Source organism: Macaca fascicularis, chromosome 8 (assembly GCF_037993035.2).
Source record: "Macaca fascicularis isolate 582-1 chromosome 8, T2T-MFA8v1.1".
Taxonomy (NCBI): domain Eukaryota; kingdom Metazoa; phylum Chordata; class Mammalia; order Primates; family Cercopithecidae; genus Macaca; species Macaca fascicularis.
The window spans coordinates 83891159-83905481 of NC_088382.1; the positions used below are offsets into that span (position 1 = coordinate 83891159).

At 39.7% G+C, this 14323-nt stretch overlaps 1 protein-coding gene and 1 non-coding gene across 3 annotated transcripts in view; both read left to right on the top strand.

Annotated features, from left to right (window-relative positions):
- Positions 1–14323, top strand: part of LY96 (lymphocyte antigen 96) — a 111931-nt gene that overhangs the window by 81125 nt on the left and 16483 nt on the right. The gene's annotated exons all lie outside the window — the stretch shown is intronic.
- Positions 8905–9007, top strand: LOC123575355 (U6 spliceosomal RNA). Its single transcript, XR_006700652.2, has one exon. It is a non-coding gene; the product is annotated as a U6 spliceosomal RNA (small nuclear RNA).

A 14323-nucleotide genomic window follows, 5' to 3' on the forward strand; every position in this document is an offset into this window, starting at 1 on the left:
GTTATGAGTCCATTCATCTTTGGAAATTTCCTTGTTTTTGAGCGTTACAGAAATGCCCCAGGCTCACTTCGTGTCCTTACCATCCTGCCTCTGGAATCAGTTCTCCAAGGAACCTTGCTTTTTCTTTAAAAAAAAGATTAATTATTATTTTTATTTCCATAGGGAATGGCACTAGAGACCAAAATCAGGATACGAGGGGTTTTTATGTTCTTGACATTTTATGGATACTTTTTAAAAAAAATTAAAAACTTTATATGGCATGATTTTGTTTTTTTAAGCAGAAATGTTCTGGGTACCTTGTGCATCATATTGCTAGAAATGAAAATTTCCTTACTGAGTATCCAGTGTCAAGCATTTTACTACACAATTAAGCGTTTAATTCTCACATTAATGAAATTTGCTAGGGCTCTTATTCTCATCCCCATTTTAAAGATGAGAAAAATGAGACTGAGATATTAGTAACTCTCCTCGGTCACACAGCTAGCAAGTATAGGGCAGGTGTTGGAGCCAGGCAGTTGGACTCCAGAACGTGGGCTTATTAGCACCATACTATGATGCTATTCAGTTGTTCAGAAGCATTTCTCATAGGAGACGTGGCAGGAAGTACCTTAAGCAGGATAAATTGTCTTACAAGGACTTTCTTTTTTTTTTAGAAGCAAAACTTTTGAAATATGAAGAAACAGAGTTAGAAGAAACAGAAAAATGTTTTTTTTTGTAGAATCAGAAAATAGCTCCAAATAATTCTTCTTCTTTCAGTTTTTTATATTGCCAGCAGAGTTAACTCTTTAATGTAGGGTACTGCAACTAGTTCCCAGTTCTCCTCTGGCCACCCTCAAAGCTGAACCCATCTGACTCCAGAATGCCTTTTGTAGTAAAAAAAATTGATAATATACATGAGATTACCTGTAACATCAATATTAGTTATTAAATATAGTAATATCACAAATACTATGAACCACTTCTCAACCCAAGAACTAGAATATTTCCAAAATTTTGTATCTACCAATGTATATTTTCCCTATCCCAGTCCCCTGCCTCTCGCCTCCAGGCCTACCTAGAGGCTTGCCATCCTATTGCTTTTTAAGCAAAAATATGGTTTTAGCACTAATATTTGTCTAAGAACTATATTGTTTGCCTTTGCTTGTTTTTAGAATTATGTAAACGATATGTAGTTATCTGTTTCTTGCCTTTCCTTCCTCAACATTATGTTACTAATATTAATTCACATTGTGTGTAGTGGTGGTTCATTTTCTCTGCAAAATCATGTTGCATTGTGTGGATATACCACAATTTATTTATTTATGCATTTACCTGTTGATGTCCATTTGAGTTGTTTCTAGTTTTTTGCTATTGCAAACATTGCTAATGGTCTTGTATATGTCTCCTGTATGCCAAGTACAATCCCAAGCACAAACATTTTTGGGGATAAATAGGAATGGGATTACTGAGCTGGAGTGTATGTGGAAGTTCAACTTTGCAAGATAACACTAAATAATTTTCCAAAGTGGTTGTATCAGTTTTTACTCTACTATCCATTAATCTATATCATTTTTAATAGATATAGAAATGAATATAAATTTTAAATTTATTAAAATTTATTTTGAATTAAAGTTGTGAAGTGGACATTTTGTGGCTAAATGTCCACAAATTTTAAATTTTCCCGAACTAATGGGTATAAAATTGTTTATCTTGTAAGCCTGTTCACATTTCTGTAAGTCCTAATGAAATCAAAAATTTTCCATATTTTATGGGCCATATCTGTTTTCTGTTCTGCGAAAGGCTTGCTCTTTGCAATTTATTTGTTCTTTTTCCACTTCTAACTGATGCAGTATAATCTAACATATGGTTAATTATAATTATTAGTCCTCTATTGTTGGACATTTAGTTTTTTCCCAATATTTTGCTATTATAAATAGAGCTGACCTGATAACGTTTTGGGTACCTTCAGGATTTATTTCTTTCAAATAAACTTAGAAGTGGAGTAGGCTGAGGAGGCAGATACGCTCATTTTGTAAAATACTTTGATAATACACTGAAAAGTTACCTCCTGAAATAGTGCCAATCTACCTGATGAGGTTTTTCTCGTAACCTGTGAAACATATAAGCAGTTTTATGGACTTTGACAAAGTTGGGGTGAAAGAGGAAAAGCTTGAACACATAGGGAGGTCCTGGAAAAAGCTGGGAGGGGAGGAGCCATGCTCAGCACAGCCTTCTGACAAAGGCCGGGAGCCTGCATGAGTTCAGAGGTGAGCATGTGGGTGCCTCAGTCAGAATTCAACCAGGGGAGCAGAACTGCTAGCAGATATATGTACAGATATAAGGATTTGGGTTTTTGCAACTCAAGAAGTGGGTTAAGTGGTCTCTGTAAGGCTGTTATCCCTGTATCTGTGTGAGGCTGGAGCTTGAAGTCCATGATGCAGGTAGTCAGGCATAAAAGACAGATGGAAATTAGAGGAGACCGAGGGCAGGTAAGACTCCGCAAGCATGAGCTAAGCCCACACAAACAGACTGAAATCCGTGTCATTTCTTGTTGCCTCTGACCTTGATAGTGTGGCCATTCTGTCTGTAGAAGCCTGGGTCCTTTATTGAGGACCTAACCACATACACCTGGCTCAGGAGAAGAAGCTGACGGAGGGAAAGGGAAGGCGGCGCAGTTGCAGGTTCTGCTGTGGCTTCCTGCCACCAGGTGAGTCAGTAGATCAACAGATGTATGTGAGGGAAAGAAAGAATTTACAGCCATAGGCATCCAACAGTGTGAAAGGTGCTTTCTCACAGATGATCTCATTCAGTCCGCACAATAGCCTGTGAAGTTAGAAGTGTAAGCATTTCTAATGCACAGGTGAGTAAACTGAAATTCCAGAGCTCAGTCATGTAGAAGGGAGGAATGGTGATGGGACTGAAAATTTTTTCATTTTTATAATCAGATACTCAAGGGTAGGTTTGCAGTTCTAATTTATGCAGTTTCCCACAACCTGTGGTTGCTCAAGTTGGCCCTTGATTGATTAGGGGTAAAAAAAAAGAGAGTGATGAATTTATTTATTTATTTATTTATTTATTTATTTATTTATTTATTTTGAGACCGAGTCTTGCTCTGTCGCCCAGGCTGGAGTGCAGTGGCACAATCTTGGCTCACTGCAACCTCTGCCTCCTGGGTTCAAGCAATTCTCCTGCCTCATCCTCCTGCCCGGCTGAGGTAGGATGCCACCACGCCTGGCTAATATTTGTATTTTTAGTAGAGATGGGGTTTTGCCATGTTGGCCGGGCTGGTCTTAAACTCCTGAGCTCAAACGATCTGCCTGCGTCAGCCTCTCAAAGTGCTGGGATTACAGGTGTGAGTCACTGCACCCGACCTGATGAATTTATTGTAATTTAAATATGACCATAGTTTTAATTTTGGTTTTGTTTGTTTGTTTTTGTTTTTGTTTTTGAGACAGAGTCTTGCTTTATTGCCCAGGCTGCAGTGCAATAATGGCACGATCTCAGCTCACTACAACCTCTGCTTCCCAGGTTCAAGTGATTCTCCTGCTTCAGCCTCCTGAATAGCTGGGATTACAGTCTCCCGCCACTACGACCAGCTAATGTTTTTGTAGTTTTAGTAGAGACAGGGTTTCATGTGGGCCAGGCTGGTCTCGAACTTCTGACCTCAAGTAATCCACCTGCCTCAGCCTCCCAAAGTGTTGGGATTACAGGCGTGAGCCACTGTGCCCGGCATGACCATAGTTTTAAAAATACAAATCTAGACTTTTTTAACACTGAAATTTGACTTTTTAATTATTTTGTGTGTCATGAACATTATTTTTCTTTTGATTCTTTTTCTTTCTTTTTTACATTTTTGTTTATCTTTTCAAAAAAAACCAACTTTTAATTTTGTTGATGTTTTATATCGTTTTCATTTCAATGTTATTTATTTATGCTCTAGTGTTTATTATTTCTTTTCTTCTACTAATTTTGGGTTAGTTTGCTCTTGCTTTTCTGCGTAAGATGCATTGTTAATTACATGACGTTTTTCTTCTTTTTTGATGTAGATTCTTAAAGGTATAAACTTCTCTCTTAGTACTGCCTTCTCTGTATCCCATAGGTTTTGGTATGTTGTGTTTCTATTATCATTTGTTTCAAGAAAATTTTCAGTTTCCTTAATTTCTTCATTGACCCATTAGTCATTCAGGAGCATATTTTCTAATTTCCATGTGTTTATATAGTTTCCCAAATTCCTCTTGTTATGGATTTCTAGTTTTATTCCATTGTAGCCAGAGAAGACACTTGATGTTATTTCAATTTTTTTGAATGTTTTAAGACTTGTTTTGTGACCTAACACATGATCTATCCTTGAGAATGATCCATATGCTGAGGAAAAAAAAATGTGTATTTTGGAGCTGTTGGATGAAATGTTCTGTAAATACCTATTAGTTCCGTTTATTCTATAGCACAGATTAAGTCTAATGTTTCTGTATTGATTTTCTGTCTGGAAGATCTGTCCGATGCTGAAAGAGGGGCATTGAAGTCTACAACTATTATTTTATTGGAGTCTATCTCTCCCTTTGGCTCTAATATTTGCTTTATACATCTAGATGCTTCAGTGTTGAGTACATACTTACAATTATTATATCCTCTGGCTGAATTGACTCCTTTATTATTATATAGAGAATCTAGACTTCTACTGTGGTTTTAAAAAATTATTTGTATTTTTTATTTTCTGAGACAGAGTCTTGCTCTAATGCCCAGGCTGGAGTGCAGTGGCACAATCATAGCTCACTGTAGCCTTGAACTCCTGGGCTGAAGCCATCTTCCTGCCTCAGCTTCCTGAGTAGTTAGGACTACAGGCATGCCCTACTACAGCTAGTTTTTAAATTTGTTTTTGTAGAGACAAGATCTTGCTATGTTATCCAGGCTATTCTCAAACTCCTGGCTTCAAGCGATCCTCCTGCCTTGGCCTCCCAAAGTGTTGGGATTATAGGCATGAACCACTGTGCCTGGCTTATTGTGGTTTATTTTGGTGACATCAGCAATTTAATGGAAATGTATCGATATAGTTTACCTATTTTAGAAGATAAAGTGAGACTTTTAAAATACATTGTATTTATCTTTAATTTCTTTTGATTAAATAATTAGAAATTCCTATTAGTGAAAATGAGAATGTTTGGCTTATAATTTTCATTCTTGAGAAATGATTGTGGGAATGCTGAAAATCATGTTTTAAATATAAAGTCAGTCCTAGTTTCTTCAACAGGTAAAAGGTATGAAAAGAAAGAGATGAGAACTGTTGCAAGTTGGATTCTCTGGAAGCAGATGCTGACACACGGTTTGGGTGCAGGATGATGGTTAGGCGCAGTGCCTATAAAGGGAAGGTGCTAGATGGAAAAGACCTGTTGCAACACAGGCCTGGCAAAACTTTGGCAAACCCAGAGTGGCTTTGTGAGCAAATATGGCTTATCAGAGTTGTTCTGCGTCAGGCCAACAGCTGGACCTTTTCACCCCTCCTTTCTCAGTCGCTGAATGTGGGTCGCTCGGGGAAGAGTGTGACCTCAGCTCTCAGTGGCTGATGCTGACCTTGAAGGAGCTGAGAGCTGGAGGCTGTCTGCTGACCCCACACCTCGCAGTTGGGCTTCAGGTTCTTCTTGATGGGTATCTCGGTGATGCCCCTTCATGGCCACCCCGGGAACCATCATAGATTAAGAAAGACTTAAGGGACATCAATCAAATGCCAATGATTCCTGATTCCAACAAACAACCAAGATACTTTTTTTTTTTTTTTTTTGAGATGAAGTTTCACTCTTGTTACCCAGGCTGGAGTGCAATGGTGCAATCTTGGCTCACTGTAACCTCCGCCTCCTGGGTTCAAGTGATTCTCCTGCCTCAACCTCCCGAGTAGCTGGGATTACAGACTTGCACCATCATGCTCGGCTAATATTTTGTATTTTTAGTAGAGACGGGGTTTCGCCATGTTGTCCAGGCTGGTCTTGAACCCTTGATCTCAGGTGATCCACCTGCCTTGGCCTCCTGAAGTGCTGGGATTACAGGCGTGAGTCACCATGCCCGCCCCAAGATACTTTTGAGACAATTGCGGGAATATAGATATAGACTGGGTATCCAATGATAGTAGGGGATTAGTGTTAATTTTTTCTTGGGGGTTGAGAAAACATGCTGTTTATATTCACATAACACTTCTGACACTAGATGTGTGGGTTTTATCCCCCCACACCAAGCAATTCTCCAACTCTCTGGATCCCAGCTGGGTGTACTACAACTTAATCTAATTCTGAGACTATCTACCTGAAGTTTGCATCAGATCCCATAAGTTAAAGGGCTCGGTTCCTCAAGACTGCCCCTACTTCAGATGTCAATCGCATGTCTGGGGCTCTTGCAGTTCTCAATGACTGGCTTTTAATTGGGGGTTCCCGTAATGAGTTTGATAATTTGCTACAATGACTCACGGAATTGAGGGAAACACTTTACTCATGTTTAGTGGTTTATTATGAAGGACACACCTCTAGGAAATCTAGAGAGAAGGGATGCATAGGGCAATGTATGGGGCCGGAGAGTGGTTCGTGTCTCTTCTCTTCTCTCTCTGGGCACGCCACCCTCCCAGCACCTTGATGTATTCACCTGGAAGCTCATCAAATCTCATTGTTCAAGAGTTTTTATAGCACTTACTCTGAGTCCGCCCTTTTCCAGATACTTCATTAGCATGAACTCAGGTCTGATCTAAAGAGGTGCTTTATGAATAACCAAAGACACTCCTATCACTCAGGAAATTCCAAGGGTTTTAGGAGTTTTGTGCCAGGAACCAGGAATGAAGACCAGGTAGCCTTATTTATACTACAGGTGTGATGATGGAATCATGGTTATGTAAGATACCGTAATATGGTGGTAGAATAAGGTACCCAGGGATTAGCTCCAGTAAAGCGACAGCAATAAAAATGGAGGACTGATAGATAAAACAAGAATGCTAAATTGTTGATAATTGTTAAAACTAGAGATGGGCTTAAAGAGATTCTCTTTAGTATTCTATTTATATGTGTGTCTGGAAATTCAAAACATAATGAAAAGATAAATATAGAAAAATACATGAAATCAATATAAATTATAATGAATATTATGATATATAAATGTATAAAAATTAAATATATAAAAATATTAAAACATAATAAAACGTTAAAAAAATACCAAAGGTCATTTAAGATAATACCTCATTGGTAAAAGAGGTAACACAGGCCAGGTATGGTGGCTTATGCCTGTAATCCCAGCACTTTGGGAGGCTGAGGTGGGAGGACTGCTTGAAGCCAGGAGTTCAAGACCAGCCTGGGAAACAAAGCGAGATCTTGTCTCTACAAAAATTTAAAAAATTCGCTGAGTGTCGGGGCGCATGCCTGTAGTCTCAGCTACTTAGGAGGCTGAGGTGGAAGGATTGCTTGAGCCGAGGAGTTTGAGGCTGCAGTGAGCAGGGATTGTGCAACTGCACTCCAACCTGTGTGACAGAGGAAGACCCTGTCTCAAAAAAAAAAAAAAAAAAAAAGAATTATCATAATAAATAGGGGGCATCTATTATTGGGTGTCTTTCATATGCTAGAAATCAACAAGTAAATCCAGAGTAAACTCAGTTTTAAGTATTATGAAGATCTGCCCTGGAGATAAAGCATCCTTCAGTGGCAGCTGATAGCTTTCAGTGGAATGTGAGGATTTTCCTGTCGAGTGTGACCAGATGAATAACTGGGAAAGGAGATACAGGAAGATTATAAGGCAGGACAGAAAGCAAACTACTGAGAGCATTTTTGAGAGCATCCAAACACAGTGTCAGGTGCTTTACACACACTGTCTTAATTCTCACAGTCACAACCCCACGCTATTATTTAGATTTTCTAGGATTCACTTTATGTAGATTGGGATATTAAGACTCAGATATTTGGGAACTCATCCAAGTGTTTTTAATGGGATTCTAAGTTAGGTTGTGTTGGGTTCTGAGGCTTTGCACTGGGTCACTGGAGTTCAAAGCTGGTCACTTCTCAGGCTCCCAGAGAATCTGGCAGCACCCCTGGGGCAGCATATTCTGTCTCTCCTGGAAAAGTAAACTGCACTGGTCCTCCTGTGGCTGCTGGGCAGACCCACAGAGTTTCACAGGCCTGGGATGGCCCTTTCTGCTGATGACACTCCTGCCTAACTTCCTGGAACTAGAAAAATTAGAAAAGAAGAAAACAATACTATTCTGAATTTTAACAATACTATTCTGAATTTTAATTAGAAGCTCTGAGCATTTCCTCTTCCTAAGGGCTTTCTCTCTCTCTCTCTTTTTTTGTTCATGTATCTGCCCATTTGTAGTAGTTAATTTCATATGTCAACTTGACTGGGCTAAGGGATGCTCAGATAGCTGGTAAAGCATTATTTCTGGGTGTGTCTGTGAAGATGTTTCCCCAAAACATTGGCGTTTGAATCAGTAGACTGAGTAAAGATTGGCCCTCACCAAAGTGGCTGGGCAACATCCAATCTGTTGAAGTCCCAGCTATAACAGAAAGGCGGAGGAAAGGTGAATTTTCTCTCTGCTTGAGCTGGGACATCTATCTTCTGCCCTTGGGCATCAGCACTCCTGGTTCTGATGCCTTTACACTCCGGCTGGAATTACTCCATCAGCTTTCCTGGGCCTTCAGCTTGAGACAGCAGACTGTGGAGCTTCTCAGCCTCCATAATATCATGGACCAACCTTTCATAATAAATCTCTTTCTACATAACTCTCTAAGTATCTTACTAGGTCTGTTTCTCTGGAGAACCTGACTAATACACTATCTTCAGGTAATGCTCTTTGTAATTTATTGTCTGCCAGTATGTTGGGAGTATACCAGTCTCCATTAAAAGCTGTCTAACAACTTTGGAAGAGGATTACAAGGGAGTTTTATCAATAGATAGTTATGGTGTTTGCTTTGGCAGCATGTGTATTAAAATCGGACTAATACAGAGAAGACTAGGATGGCTCCAGTGCAAGGACGACACACAAATTTGTGAAGTGTTTAATTTTAAAAAAACAATAATTAATAGGCTACCAACCAAAAAAAGTCCAGGACCAGATGGATTCACAGCCGAATTCTACCAGAGGTACAAGGAGGAGCTGGTACCATTCCCTCTGAAACTATTTCAATCGATAGAAAAAGAGGGAATCCTCCCTAACTAATTTTATGAGGCCAGCATCATCCTGATACCAAAGCCTGGTAGAGACACAACAAAAAAAGAGAAATTTAGACCAATATCCCTGATAAACATCGATGCAAAAATCCTCAATAAAATGCTGGCAAACTGAATCCAGCAGCACATCAAAAACCTTATCCACCATGATCAAGTGGGCTTCATCCCTGGGATGCAAGGCTGGTTCAACATATGCAAATCAATAAATGTAATCCATCATATAAACAAAACCAAAGACAAAAACCACATGATTATCTCAATAGATGCAGAAAAGGCCTTTGACAAAATTCAACAGCCCTTCATGCTAAAAACTCTCAATAAATTTGGTATTGATGGTACATATCTCAAAATAATAAGAGCTATTTATGACAAACCCACAGCCAATATTATACTGAATGGGCAAAATCTGGAAGCATTCCCTTTGAAAACTGGCACAAGACAGGGATGCCCTCTCTCACTACTCCTATTTGACTTAGTGTTGGAAGTTCTGGCCAGGGCGATCAGGCAGGAGAAAGAAATAAAAGGTATTCAATTAGGAAAAGAGGAAGTCAAATTGTCCCTGTTTGCAGATGGCATGATTGTATATTTAGAAAACCCCATCATCTCAGCCCAAAATCTCCTTAAGCTGATAAGCAACTTCAGCAAAGTCTCTGGATACAAAATCAATGTGCAAAAATCACAAGCATTCTTATACACCAATAGCAGACAAACAGAGAGCCAAATCATGAGTGAACTCCCATTCACAATTGCTTCAAAGAGAATAAAATACCTAGGAATACAACTTACAAGGGATGCGAAGGACCTCTTCAAGGATTACAAACCTTTGCTCAACGAAATAAAAGAGGACACAAACAAATGGAATAACATTCCATGCTCATGGATAGGAAGAAGCAGTATCGTGAAAATGGCCATTCTGCCCAAGGTAATTTATAGATTTAATGCCATCCCCATCAAGCTACCATTGACTTTCTTCACAAAATTGGAAAAAACTACTTTAAAGTTCATATGGAACCAAAAAAGAGCCTGCATTGCCAAGACAATCTTAAGTAGAAAGAACAAAGCTGGAGGCATCATGCTACCTGACTTCAAACTATACTATAAGGCTACAGTAATCAAAACAGCATGGTACTTGTACCAAAACAGATATATAGACCAATGGACCAGAAAAGAGTCCTCAGAAATAATACCACACATCTACAACCATCTGATCTTTGACAAACCTGACAAAAACAAGAAATGGGGAAAGGATTCCCTATTTAATAAATGGTGCTGGGAAAACTGGCTAGCCATATGTAGAAAGCTGAAACTGGATCCCTTCCTTAAACCTTATACACAAATTAATTCAAGATGGATTAAAGATTTAAATGTTAGACCTAAAACCATAAAAACCCTAGAAGAATACCTAGGCAATACCATTCAGGACATAGGCATGGGCAAGGACTTCATGTTTAAAACACCAAAAGGAATGGCAACAAAAGCCAAAATTGACAAATGAGATCTAATTAAACTAAAGAGCTTCTGCACAGCAAAAGAAACTACCATCCGAGTGAACAGGCAACCTACAGAATGGGAGAAAATTTTTGCAATCTACCCATCTGACAAAGGGCTAATATCCAGAATCTACAAAGAACTTAAGCACATTTACAAGAAAAAAAAAAATCAAACAACCCCATCAAAAAGTGGGTGAAGGATATGAACAGACTCTTCTCAAAAGAAGACATTTATGCAGCCAACAGACACATGAAAAAAATGCTCATCGTCACTGGCTATCAGAGAAATGCAAATCGAACCACAACGAGATACCATCTCACACCAGTTAAAATGACGATCATTAAAAAGTCAGGAAACAACGGGTGCTGGAGAGGATGTGGAGAAATAGGAACACTTTTACACTGTTAGTGGGACTGTAAACTAGTTCAACCATTGTGGAAGACAGTGTGGTGATTCCTCAAGGATCTAGAACTAGAAATACCATTTGACCCAGCCATTGCATTACTGGGTATATACCCAAAGGATTATAAATCATGCTGCTATAAAGACACATGCACATGTATGTTTAGTGCAGCATTATTCACAATAGCAAAGACTTGGAACCAACCCAAATGCCCATCAATGATAGACTGGATTAAGAAAATGTGGCATATATATACCATGGAATACTATGCAGCCATAAAAAAGGATGAGTTCGTGTCCTTTTTGGGGACATGGATGAAGCTGGAAACCATCATTCTGAGCAAACTATTGCAAGGACAGAAAACCAGACACTGCATGTTGTCACTCATAGGTGGGAATTGAACAATGAGGACACTTGGACACAGGGTGGGGAACATCACACACTGGGGCCTGTCATGGGGTGGGGCGGGGGAGGGATAGCATTAGGAGATATACCTAATGTAAATGACAAGTTAATGGGTGCAGCACACCAATATGGCACATGTATACCTATGTAACAAAGCTGCACATTGTGCGCATGTACCCTAGAACTTAAAGTATGATAATAAAATAAATAAATAAATAAATAAAATTTAAAAATAAAAAAGTTATTTTTTTGTGGTGGATAGTGGATTTTATGAAAGAAAGTGGATTTTTTTTTTTTTTTTTTTTTTTGAGACAGGGTGTCACTATGTCACCTAGACTGGAATCTTGGCTCACTGCAGCTTTGATCTGCTGGGCTCAAGTGATCCACCCGCCTCGACTTCTAAAAGTGCTGGGATTACAGGCATGAACCACTGCGCTCAGCCTTAGCTGTGGATTCTTAAAGACAGAGACTTACAAAATGTGCATGTGTGTGTGCGCATGCACACATGTGCAAGGAAGGGGAAAGAACTGATCCTTTTCTACATCCAGGCTGTGGGATACTCCAATGAAGACAGAGAAAAGGAAAAAATAAGGGAGGGCAAGTTTCTTCCTCAAGTTCACATCTAATATCATTTGCAATGAAAAGAGCGAAGGAGTGGTGGCATTGAACCTGAGCTGAAGGGAAAGCATACCTTTGCAGGCAATGTTGGAAGTGTTGTTTAGGACCCCTTTATGTGAAAGCAAGACCGTTGGAAGGCAGCTGAGACTTCCCAAGCAGCAGTACCCACTGTGGGTCTGCCTGGGGTGGTAAATGGGGCTTGGAATCAAAATGCAAGAAAATCCTAGCATAAGGGACTTTGTGTTGGGCCTGATTGACTTTGGTATATTCCCAAGCCCTGAGTACCTCATCAGAAGTTCTTTCTGCTGCTCACGGCCATGGTGGAGGAATCCCGGGAAAAGAGCCTCAGTAGTAAATTGACACTGAAAGTGCTTTCAGATGGTTTTGCTTTATGGCTGAGTGTGGAGGTGCCAGGAACCAGGCTTTGAGCTGCACAGCAATTACATGGCCAAGTGCATGCCCTGAGAGGCAAAAAAACTGTAGAAGAATTTGGAAATGAAGTTAAGTGTAGGTTTTCAAGCTGTGTATATGAAACACTGTCCATATGACACACTCTACCTTCTCCACTGTCACTTTGTCCCAGGAATGTTTATTTTTCCCACACTGTTACTGATTCCCTGCTTCCCAACCTTTCTCCAAAAAGCCCCCTATGTGCTTTTTCTGGCCTGGTGAGAGAAGTAAACAGGGTGGAATTGCAAAGGATGGAATTTCCCAGCAGGCAGTGCAGAGGCTCCACCTTGCTGATGTGGTTTCACCTTCTCCAGGGACCGTTAGCTCTTTGTTGACTCCCAGGAATAAAAGCTCGGTTTCCTCTAAGGCTCTTTAGTGGTGTTTCTTGTATTGGTTATCATTTTGGCTTCCGGGGGATTTAGCACAATTGTAGAGCTTTACTCTTCCCTGGCCATTCCAGCAGACTGGCTTCAGCTCCCGTCTCCCTGCTTTCAATTACAGAATATTTCCCTTAATCTACAGTCCTATTTTTTGTGCTCCTCTTTATCCAGTTGTCCACACTGCTGCTATGTGTCAGGCTTGTGCTAGGATCTGGAAACAGAGAGATGAATAAAACGTGGTTCCTCAGTCTTCAGCAGCTCATAAAGAACTGGGGAAAACAGAGTTGCAAGGAACTCACAGTGAGTGACTCTAGCTTTATCTTGTGTCTGGATTTCTGTTTTCACGCAATTGCACCATTTTTCTTCTGGTTGAGCATGTTCCTAGATTGGACTAGATTGTATAGGTTATCAATAAATACTGGCCATGCTCATGATTGTGGTTATGTCCATGTAAAGGCTTTCAAATGCCTCCAACTCATGGAACCTTTGCTTAGCAGTGCAATGTGTGCAGGTAACAGAAACTAAAGAAAAATTGTGAAGTCATTTGAACATTTTTTCTGTTTTTATTTTAGTTTTTATTATTGTATTGTTATTTTTAAAAACCCAAACCTCTGCAGGAGAGGAAAGATTTCTTTTTCTCACCCACCCTAGGTTCATACTGGAGGCTCCTATAACAAAGGAAGATGAACAAGCGAAAGGCATACACATTTATTTAATATAAGTTTTATATGAAGGGGAGACTTCTTAAGGAAATGAAGATTCAAGTAAACAGGTGCACTTGTGTATTGCTATGCTTAGGTTTGATGAAGCATGGACCGTCATGGAGAAATATGACTGCAGGGCAGAAGGATGTGATTGAATGGTAATAAGCTAGGGGGAAACTTAGCAAGACCTGTTTGTTCAGGTTCCTCTCTGTGTCCCTGTGTCTTCAGAGGTAAGGATGTTCCTTTCACCCTGGGTATAGGAAGGATACCTTTCAAATGAGGGATTTATGGCCTGTTTCAGGGGAGAAGGCTGAGGGAAAGGTGAGCGAGGCCTTCCTGCTTCTGTTGTTTTCTCAAAAATGCCAAGATGTCATATTTTGGGATAGTGTGTCCTGAACCCCATCTTCCCTGCCCCCCTACTGGATTAATCTGAAGTAAGTTCCAGGTATTATACATATATTTATATGTGTCTATATACGTAAATATATAGTTATAAATATCTATGCATATTATAAATGCAAATGTGTGTAAATATTCCAGCATATATCTCTGAAAGTTAAGGACTCTTTTTATTTTATTTTTATTTTTTGGAGATGGAGTCTTGTTCTGTTGCCCAGGCTGGCAACGTCTCAGCTCACTGCAACCTCCACCTCGCGGGTTTAAGCAATTCTCCTGCCTCAGCGCTCCGAGTAGCTGAGATTACA